Source organism: Eucalyptus grandis, chromosome 8 (assembly GCF_016545825.1).
Source record: "Eucalyptus grandis isolate ANBG69807.140 chromosome 8, ASM1654582v1, whole genome shotgun sequence".
In the NCBI taxonomy this organism is placed as follows: Eukaryota; Viridiplantae; Streptophyta; class Magnoliopsida; order Myrtales; family Myrtaceae; genus Eucalyptus; species Eucalyptus grandis.
This window is the reverse complement of record NC_052619.1, coordinates 54,130,571-54,139,692: the sequence shown is the minus strand read 5'-3', so window position 1 is coordinate 54,139,692 and position 9,122 is coordinate 54,130,571. Positions and strand designations below refer to the sequence as shown.

At 36.1% G+C, this 9,122-nt stretch overlaps 1 long non-coding RNA gene across 1 annotated transcript; it reads left to right on the top strand.

The window, feature by feature from the left end:
• Nucleotides 1–4,515: 4,515 nt before the first annotated feature.
• On the top strand, nucleotides 4,516–5,587 carry LOC104417462. The gene is made up of 4 exons (XR_005545899.1): nucleotides 4,516–4,970; nucleotides 5,088–5,153; nucleotides 5,317–5,364; nucleotides 5,474–5,587. It is a non-coding gene; the product is annotated as an uncharacterized LOC104417462 (long non-coding RNA).
• Nucleotides 5,588–9,122: the final 3,535 nt, after the last annotated feature.

The following is a 9,122-nucleotide window of genomic DNA, read 5'->3' as shown; positions in this document are numbered from 1 at the left end:
TAGTCCCTTCGCTTTTATTCTGATTTTTAATTATCCATTGGGTTTTTTTTTTTATTTCGGTTTTTTCTTTTTTTTCCCATTATTCGGTTTCGTTATCTGCGACTGGGTGCGAAAATTTCCCGCCAGTCAGAGGGGGAGGGGAGAAATGTAATTTCGTTCCCGCCACGGGAATTAGAGCCAGCGCTAGCCAGCGCGCGAGATGGACCCGCGGCTCGAGGATCAGGCGGGTGGTCCGGCCTGGCCTCGCCGCCCACGCCCTGATGGGTTGCGAAATTTTTCTGATAAACAAAGAAGTACGAAAATATGATCACTATGGCTATTCACTCTTGATATCACCATAATCAGATTCCTTAATCATTATAGTGCGTTTAGTTTGAAACACAACTAATATGTTTATTAATACATGTATGAGTCCATCGCTATAAATTTTATCAACATGCTATAAGTTTGGAAGGAGATTATAAATGCTCAAGATTCTAACTAGTCGAAAATTCATTCTTGATATGGCTTGAATTTATGAACCCGCGAAGGGCCATGCGGCCTCTTTATCATTGAGCTAACATGTTCGGGGGTGGGTTTGCTATTTTTTCGTGTTCATGTCTTCTTTTTATAAAGCAAACAAGTAGTGTATAGGCCTAGCAACAAAAAATGAGCAGTGTATTAAATTATTAATCAGTTTTGTGCTTGTAAAGTTTGACCTAAGTCACACTAATTCATTTATCTCTACTACATATAAAGGAAAAGATTGGGTGTCTATGAAATTGATTATTTTGCTCTTCATGATAATTTTTCTTGAACATCACCTTTTTCTTAACTCCCACCTATTGTTTTTTTGCTATGAAACATTAACACTTTCTTGAAGTTTTTGTGTATTGTTGATGTTTCGATACGTGTCCAACACTTTTGGTTAATACGTGTCGAAAAATCCAACATCTAATCAATTTTTCAACACTCTTTGATACTCGAGTCGGAGAATTTCGGCATATTAATTTTCGACACGTGATTCCAATATGCGAGGTCAATTTTAAAATTTTTTAATAAATGAATGGTTAAAATATATATTAAAAAATAACAATCAATAATAAAAATTAAAAATTAAGAAAGAAGAAAAACCTAATATTTTCTCATTTTCTCTTTTGACTCTCACTTTTATGATACACAATTTACCTTCAAGTTTTTTCTTCTTTCTTTCTACACGTCGACACGCGGGTCTATAATATGAATTACTTGTTTTTTCTTTCAAATTTTTATGGATTTATTGAAATAGAGTTGAATTTGTCAAATTGAAACAATAAAGGATATTAATAAATTATGAATTAATGTTTTTAGTGTAAATTTATTATGTGATTTTATTATTATTTATTTATTTGTGAATTTGAATCAGATTAATTGATTGAAATAATCATAAAAATAATAATTTATTAACTATATATAAAATATGAGTATAATATACAACATGTCAAGCGTGTGAATTCTTTATTTTTGAGAGATGACATGTTTGGGTGTTGTTTTGTATCGCATCGCGTGTTGGTGTCAATCTTACTTAGGTTTTCTATAGTGATTTCACTGTAGTTTTATAAATATTCCCCTGCCGATATAAATTTGTGAGAGCCACCGAATATGGCACGCACCTCATATTAATGTTCTTATTTATATTATTACTGTGAGCTAAATGCAAAATCAAAAATAAAAATTCATTTGCAATCTTTGTCCTCTTAAAATGTGCACTTGCAACCTTTTTGTTCGAGATTAGAAACTCATTGTACTTCATGTTCTTTTTATATGTAAAACATTTAATCACGATATTCGTATGACTCATACATTCCATTGAGCAACTATAAGACGATAATGCTGTAATTTTTAAGGTAGTGATCAGTTCTAAACGTGCTCATGTTATGAGTAGTTTGTATATTTTAGACAAAGCAACTAAACTTGAAATTCTAAAAAATAGAAAGAGTTAATATCATGAAAAATTCAAAATTGATGCATTCGCGATAAATTTATCCTGAATTAATGTTTTAACCATAAAAAATCCAAAACTTGTATACATTTGATGAACTTACTACAAAAACCTTAAATATAGTACATTTATGGCAAATTTATATTTCGTTAATTTTCGTTTAATTGGATCAATACCGTGATAACTATAATAAATGGAAGGTAAAACCTTAAATTTGTACATATGTCAATTGTCATCAAACTCGGCAATTTAACATTTTAATGTAAACTAATGGAATGTAAAATTTTAAACTAGTATATCCATTAGCAATACAATTTAATAATAAATTTTAACACTGACTAGTAATGAGTAAATTTGTCATAGGTGTATTGGTATAAGTTTTTAGTGATCAAAAATTAATTTATGGTAAATTTAGAGTAAATTAACACTGACTAATAATGAGTAAATTTGTCACGTGTATGTCAGTTTGGAGTTTTTTATGGTATCAACCCAAATAACAACTACTGTATCCAACACAATAAGAACACCAAGAGCATTGAGAATCAATAAATATGGCAAGTCGCCTTCTGCAGCTCTCCCATAAATCAAGAGAAGTAGGTTCCACGATTTGCAATGAAGCTCAACTCACCAGTCACTCAAGCATACTCGCACTCTTTTCAAATTCGAATAAGTCGAGTTATTAGATCGATTTGAGCTTGAATTCTAAAAATTCGTCCGAAGTAGTACTTGCATTTCCATATACCTCCACGAATATTAGCATTAACTTTAGCTTTTTTGTTGTTGTTGGAATTCTAGTTTGAGCCAAGCCACGAGTCAAAGTGCTGACATGGAGAAACCCAAGGGAAGCTCCAAAAAGAGAGACAAAATCCCAAATTTTGTCCAAAGGCAAAAGAAAACAGAAGAAATCGCCACCCGGTCATTCGGGCGCGCATGACAACCATTCTGTTCCGGAAGTAGTTTAAGAAGAAATAAATTTTTCTATTTCTATTTCTAAAAGAGTTTCTAAACAAAAACAACCGTTTGATAACGACACAAAATTTATACTCTAAAAATAGAAATTCGTTTGATAATGACACAAAATTTCTTTCTTTCGGACGGCGGGCGACGATTGATGACCTTTAATATAAAAATAAAAATAAAAATGATTTAGTAACAAAAAAAAAAAGAATAAAATATAATAAATCATAAAAAATAAATAATAAATATCATTTTATTTTAAAATTAAAATATCCTTAAAAATAAATTTATTTATTTTATTTATTCTATTTTATTTTATTTTACGAATAAATTTATTTTAAAATGAATAAAAAAAATAAAAATAAAAATTATTTGGCAAAACACTCAAGGTAAAAATAAAAATAATTTATTTATTTTAATAAATTTCTAATAAATTTATTTTTATTTTTAAATGAATAAAATGAGGAGAGGCGGATGAGGAGGAGGAGGCAGAGACGTAGAGAAGATGAGGGAGGACTCACCGAAATTAGGGTTTAGTGGGAGAAATTATTTATGATTTTTCTTCCAGAAATCGAAGTAGAAAATTTATATTTATGATTTCTCTTCAAATCAATTTCTAGAATAGAAATCATTTAGAAATAGAAAAATTGAGTAGGTTTGAAACGGGTTTTACATTCGAAGTAAGTGCGGAATAGAAAAATTATTTCGAACAGAAATTTTGGTTATCATGCACCCCTCATTCATTCTCAACGGTCCCCGATTTCATATGAACTTCCTTCGTTGCCTTCGCTCGAGCGACGAAATCACCGAACGCGACACGGAATATGCCCGCCGACGGAGGAAGAAACCGAGGGCAAATCAGGAATGATACGTAAATTCGTCGCCGTCCTGCGCTTCCCTTCGCCCCCAACAAGTCACTGCGGCTCTCAATCGCCAAAATAAAAGTCCATTCGCGCCGTTTTGATAGCGCGTGATTGTTTGCGTACATGAAAGGTGCGGAGATTGGAGGTTTTTTTTGTTTTTTTTGTTTTTTTTTTTTTGCGTGATTTCGTGCTTCTTTTTTTGTCCCTTTCTCGACGACGCTGTTGGATCCATTTTCTGTTGCAGGATATGGAGCGGACTGAGTCGTGGTTGAGGTTGATGGTTGTTCTGACGTGCTTGGTTGCCGCAAGAGAGGCGAGAGGTAATTGCAGTTCGCGTTCGTGCATCAGTCAACTGCTCTGATTCTCCGATGGGGAGTTTTGATTGTGACAAGGCGCGAATAGAAAGGCGCTAGGATTGAGTACGTCAGTTTTTTAGCACGGACAATGAGATTTGTATTGTGAATTTAAGGGATTAGGCATTTCAGGGTTCGGGGAAATCGTTGATTGTGTCGTGGAGCTGGAGTACCTGATTGAATGGGGCAAAACTATATAGCTATATGATCCCTCTTGTGTACAATTGGGTGTTTTCAAAGCATACGAAGGACGAGCGTTGAGTTGTGTTTGGTTGGTTCTTTTTAGCCCTTAGATTACTGAGTTTGGATCAATGCTACGCCTGGAATATGGTCAGATTGATCGAATTTCCTTATATTTGTTTGATGCAAGTCTCATTCTGCCGTTTCTACTTTGGGGATATAATTTGTTGAGTGTCTTAGAGTGATTGAATATCAGGTATTCAGATTTTGTTTGGTTGAGTTATGGACTGTTGCCGGTAGGTTTTCGTGGAGCATCTTTATTGAAAAGTGGAAACTTATGTTCTTCACTTATCCCTCTTCATCGCATAGCATTGTGTAAATAGTTCTCTCAGTTCACAAAGAAGGACTGCAAAAATATACCGAGTGTTGTTTTGAGTTGATATTTCCTTAAAGCGTTCCCCTCGCTTGATTCGTCAAAATAGCTTGCTAGAGACATAAGAAACTCGATTCATTGCTTGTGATTGAATGAGCTCGTGACCACATTTCAATCTGGAATTTTATCTTCCGGTAAATGCAGAACTCAGAGTGAGGTCCAAGGCTCATAAAGCTGTTTACAATCACACTCTCGCCATGATATTGGTGGAGTATGCATCGGCCGTAAGTGCTCATTAAAAAAAAATATCAAATTTACCTAGAGCTTATTATTGTTACGCATCAGGTTCCACCATTTCAACACAATAAAATTGTAATTTAATGCAAAGCTCTCTATGGCAGGTTTACATGTCAGATTTGACGGAACTTTTAAGTTGGACATGTCCTAGATGTGATGGAAAGACCAAGGTAATTTGACTACTTTTTGATATAGCATTGTTGCTAAGGTTGCATGAAGAATGGATCTTTAGTACTAAATACCCAATTCCTAAGATGAGATTTTGTGGGCATATGCTACTTCGTCTTATGAGTTTCTGAACTGTTTATTAATGCCTTTTTGATATGAAAGCAGGGATTCGAAGTCATTGAACTGATAGTTGACGTTCAGCATTGCTTACAGGTATATAAATCGCTGTACAGTGGCCTATCAATTTGGATGCTTGTGATGCTTCTATGTTTGAATTGCATCTAATCTTTTGTCTCTTTTCTAAACTATTTTGTATATATAGGCATATGTTGGAGTGGCCAAGGACCTTAATGCTATGGTTATAGCTTTCAGAGGTACCCAAGAACATAGGTATGCATGTTAGCTTTTGCAATTCCTCCCCTTACAATTGACATGCTACATTCACTTCAACAGTTCAGATTCACAAAATTCTGAGATTAAATATCAGCTTTTTGGCACAGACGCTGCGTTATGTGCAGAAACGTCAAGACTGAGTAATATTTGGAGCAGAGTGTTCTTGTCTGTAGATGCATATGCGAGCAGTTTCCTCGATGTATACAGACTTCTACGTGTCACCAGCAGGTCTAAGTTTTCATAATCACACATGTGGACGTGGAGCTGTCATCGACAGCAGCCTCATACTGATCTCAGAGTCAAAGATTCAATCTTTGCCCGGGAAGCATCTCGCCGAATCATACTACTGGCGGATGCTGCACGACAACTACACAAAGTAATCGACTTGACTTGAAGGCCAACGATCTGTCTTTTTATCTCCATAATCACTCCCCACTTTGTGTGTAGTGCTATTGACTGAAGTGGCATTTCTTGAGCAACGTGAGGGTATGAAAAATTTCGAAGACACGTTCACAGAGTTTAAACTTTTCTAGTGAAGAGAACCGTCCTACAATAGCATTCCGAATTACCAATATAGTCCTCGTCTGCCATGGATTAGAATTGGAACTTGAAGCTGTAAGAATATACAGCTGTTGCTGATGCTAGGTAAAACCATCTGTGTAAGGCACTTGGTTTTTACCAGCAGAAGAACAGACCCAGACTCAAATTCAACCCAAAACCTGTACTCAACTTGACAAATAGTTGGCATACGTTTTTTCTTCATTAATTTAAAGAATTGGGGTGTTGAGTCAATAATGGCCAGCCATCTCAGTCAAAACTGCCAAATCAGACTAGAAGACCAGCCTCAAAGGAGGGGAAAACAGAGACTTCTTTTCAATATAAGCATTTGGGTTTTTCTTTATTGGAGGCGGAGTTTGAATAAACTAATTGGGTGTATTTTTGCCTAACTCAAATTTTTCGAGAAGTCCACTTAATCCGAGAGGATTCTTAAAGATTACTTCCTCGTCCTACCATGGCAACTTCGTGTCCCGCATGCTAGCTCGTCTACTCGTTTTCTTCATGCAGCTGAGTTGGCTACCTACATATGAAATGGGACAAACGTACTACTTAGATTTGAATTAATCACAAGACATATAACATCTCTAGGAAAATTTCTCTAATCAACATTTTAACGATCGCCATGTTTTCTTTTTGATGGGTCATCTTATCGCTTTTTTTTTAAATGAAAAAACATTACGCAAGATTGGGAAAACCCTCGAGAAAGATTCACCTTCAGCGAAATTGATTTGCCTGATGCTTCCAACTGGACGAAATGCTCTTGATAGCTTGAGGCATGAGCTTGGGGATGAAGTCCACAATCAAGGCCTTAAACAATCTCGCCGATGAACTCATCAGAAGAACACACCCATGATCGATCTCTAAGGACTCGCTAGTGAAATTACGAATCGAAGTCCTCGTTGAATCAGGAGTATTTTCTATTGGCTCCAAAGCCCCAAAGATGTCTTTCTTCGTCGTGATTCGAAGGAAAATTAAAAATGCCCGAGTTGCTCAGGATAGGGCGTCATTCTCAAAGCGGGCATGGTTTAGTGAATAAAACTCGCCGGCATTCGATTCGTGTTGCATCTGTTCGTCTTAAAGTGCACAAATTTTTCGAGAAGTCCACTTAATCCGAGAGGATTCTTAAAGATTACTTCCTCGTCCTACCATGGCAACTTCGTGTCCGCATGCTAAATCTTAACCTCGCTGATGTACCTTAATTATCGAATGGAAGGGCCTGGCAAACAAAGAGAATGCACTCATCAACCCCACTTGCATCGACAAATAAGCTTTCTAAGATGGATCAGCCGGTTCCTAAGGCTGAAAAAAATGAAGGGCTATCGTATAACTTTACAAATATCCAATTTAATGCTGAAGTTAAAAAAGAACTAAGAGGTCTCGGCTCAATTTATGATTGATTGGCCACTTTGTCATGTGTTCTCAAGGATATTCTCTTATGCCTTTTGATGTTGCTGTGATTTATTATATTGGGTCAATCAATGTATCCGACCACAAATAATCCAAGTGTTTGCATGCGTGTCGCTGTCGAGGCTTTGTCATTTCTCGACCAAGAGGATGCTAAAGAAGGTGTTTTGTGCTTCATTGATTTCCCATTAAAAGCTGGCTCCAATTTGATAATGAACAGTTGGCTTCATAAGTTTCATATATTACTATAACTGGAAAGAAAGGAAAGGAAAGAAAGAATGGATGGCGTCGATCAGATCTATCACAAGCTAAAATTGTTGTAGATTTAGCATAGTTGACCACGATCATTAATGATAGTGCTTATATACTCAATCAGGGAAACTCTTTTCATGTTTATACAGAAATATTATAAATATCTTATCCTCTATTCTAGTGATAGAGCTATTTGGGTTAAAATTACATTGCAAAGAAAGGCCAAATCCAAATAAACTTTCTTTTGAATCAAAACAATATACATCACACATCAATTTTAGATAGATGGAATTCTCTAAAATTTAATGTCTTGAATCATTGAATGCGATCAATTGAAGGAAAAATGCTACCCTATGCGAAGTACATCCAAATTTCGTCAAAAGCGTGAAAACATTCTCATTTATTAATTTGCAAGGTATATTTGATATATGCATCACCGCAACACCATTATACCTTAATTGTGCTCTGTGGCATTTTTAAATGGCCAAAGTACTATCACGTATAGTAGAATTGGAGAAACCTTATTGTAATAGCAAAACCATTAGCACTTTCAATCAAGGGTTTTCACATATAGAGGACCACATTACAATTAGCAGAACTTAAATTGATCCCCAAAGAGAGATGCAAAATTTGGTTCAAACAGAGACAATAATACAATTAAAAGCTTTTAGGCGTAGCCCTCGAGGTTGGCCAAGAGATAAAGCCTCTGCGGCCTTGAAGACAGCCGTGGCCTTCTCTTTCCCGGCTTTGATCTTTTCCTCATTGATCAAAACCCCTGGTTTTGGGTGGTACTTGCTAACGTTCATGCCCTTACAGCCCCCATCAAGAGATGCCACCATCTTGATTTCATAAGAGATCGTCTCGATCTTGTCAGCGAATTCACCTCCTTCCACCATTGTGTAACTATGCATTATCTTCTCTTTGTCCAGGGCATCGACTCTGTGCTTTGAGTTCTTCATTTGACTGCTTGTACTTGATGGGCAATTATGGAATTACCATTGTCATTATTATTAGGTGTATTATCAAGAATCTCTCTACTCCGGTCAAGGATACGTACAAATATGATTGATCTTCATCGTCTAGAGGGTAAATAATGAGGTTGCATCCTTGTTTTGAAGAAGGGGACAATAAATTTAGGTCGTTCAAACCTCAAGATGGCATTCTGTTGGGAATATTGGATTCTCTAAAACGGATTTGACACTAAATCGAACCCCTAAAACGAATGCGGAAGACGAGCCCAGGAAGAACATGTATCACCGATCAAAGACACACCACGGAATCGAGCGTATCTTATTGTCCACAGATTAAACACCGATGTTGAAGTTCGAGGAAGAATCTGATCCCGGTCTACCAAGGAGCGTGCT